At 31.0% G+C, this 1,776-nt stretch overlaps 1 long non-coding RNA gene across 2 annotated transcripts in view; it reads left to right on the top strand.

Annotated features, from left to right (window-relative positions):
- LOC108977465 overlaps positions 1 to 1,776 on the top strand; it is a 92,579-nt gene that overhangs the window by 32,420 nt on the left and 58,383 nt on the right. The window lies entirely within an intron of this gene.

The raw sequence follows: 1,776 nt of genomic DNA, 5'->3' as shown, positions 1-1,776 counted from the left end.
TTTACAAAAAAACAAAATATTTAATTCTTCGCCATCCACTTAAGCATGTCAAGGTACCATATTTAAAATTCGTTAAAGTCAATATATTTCTTAAATACTGTTATAGCGGAAGCGCAACCTACATGAAAACGCAATTATATTGAGCGTAAATTTAATTTATCAAAGAATTATAATATTTTCTGAATTAGTATTTTGACCGCTCAAGCAGTTTCGCCTGCAGGGGTGTCGGAATTTGTAGGTCAAAGTGAGCTAAAAATCATTAACGAAAATGATGCTGAGCAAATAATGAATTACACTTTTTAATTTGTAACAGAAACGCATATAGTTTCCGCTACGTACTAAAGGCTACAGTTATAAATAAATATATTATATTTATATAACACACATAGTACGCATTTAGGTTTATTAAGTGAAACCCATTATAACTATTTTTTTTTCTATACTTTTGTTTTCAATTAGATGTTCTAATCGAAAATCCGTTTTGAATCAATATTTATGCATACGGGTATAGTTTTTCTAATGTTCAATTAAAAAAATTCAAACTACAAAATCTTTTGGGTTAAGAAACTGAGCGCAGTAGGGGAACAGTTTCTGTTATATCCGTAGTAAATATATATATTAGGTAACTCATTTTAAAGGTATTAACTTTCTCAACATATGTCTCAAACTCTACTTATTCCACTTTTTCAAGACATAGCCCGTATGCACAGCATACGATGACCGGTCGATAGAGATAGCCAAAGTATGAACAATTTTAGCGTCTTTGTTGAAGTCAGAGTTGCCACGACATCATACGTCAAACTCGATAATAGTGAACTCTAGAAGATTTTTGTGCTTCTGGTTGTGATAAGAGACTGATTTGCTGGCCTAATGGGAGCACATAGCAAACACTAGCTGATCCAAAGCGCGGGAGTTACTTGGTAGACAGTGTCCGGTTGCCAGAGGTTGTCAAAGTGATCTTTATTACTTCTTTGTACTGTCTGACACTTTGTGACTTTTTTGAGCTCCTCCTCTTTCCTAAATTCTGAAAATAAAATTTTGATATGGATATGACTTAAGATAATATATAAAGATTAAATTATATTATATAAAGATAAAAGATCAACCAGATAAAATGGAAACTCATTAGGTGTATTCCTTAGTACCTACCAGCTTAGTCTAAAACAGTAAGCTCCAAAGAAGAAACAGTACATATCAAATAACCGCTTTCTTCTAATAACGATCTTTCGCAGTTGCTTTTTTACTCATTTCGTAAGATATTTCGGTATATCAACCAACATTTTATATTTTTTTTTGCAGATTTAATTAATTATTGGCCATAATTTACAATTTTTCTTTCAAAATTCAAATATTTCAATTGGCGTTATTCTCGTAGGGTCTCGCAGGAATTTTGGATAACTCATTCAAAAGAAAAAGTTAAGATTTCTCAATCAGAGCTTTATGTGAATATCTCCAGAAATTTATTATTTAACCCTCAAAAGTTAACAAGGAGATGTCAAAGGCCTTTCTGATAATTCACTTTAGATCTTTCAACAGAAAAAAGTTCCTATTTTTCAATCAGGATATCATATAAATATCTTTACAAATTATTCTTTAACCCCCAGCAGTTAACAAGGAGATCTCAAAGGTCTTACTGATATTTCACTTTAGCTTTATCAACCAAAAAAAAAAAAAAAATAATAATCGCATTTCTCATGTGATTATTTCCAGAAATTTGCTCTTAAACCCTCCGAAGTCAAAGGCATTTATGATAATTTATTGATGTTTCTTCAAAAA

This window comes from Bactrocera latifrons, unplaced genomic scaffold (genome assembly GCF_001853355.1).
Source record: "Bactrocera latifrons isolate USDA-ARS-PBARC rearing strain unplaced genomic scaffold, ASM185335v1 scaffold_9, whole genome shotgun sequence".
NCBI lineage: Eukaryota > Metazoa > Arthropoda > Insecta > Diptera > Tephritidae > Bactrocera > Bactrocera latifrons.
Note: the sequence above shows the minus strand (reverse complement) of the source record. Positions and strands in the feature narration are given on the sequence as shown.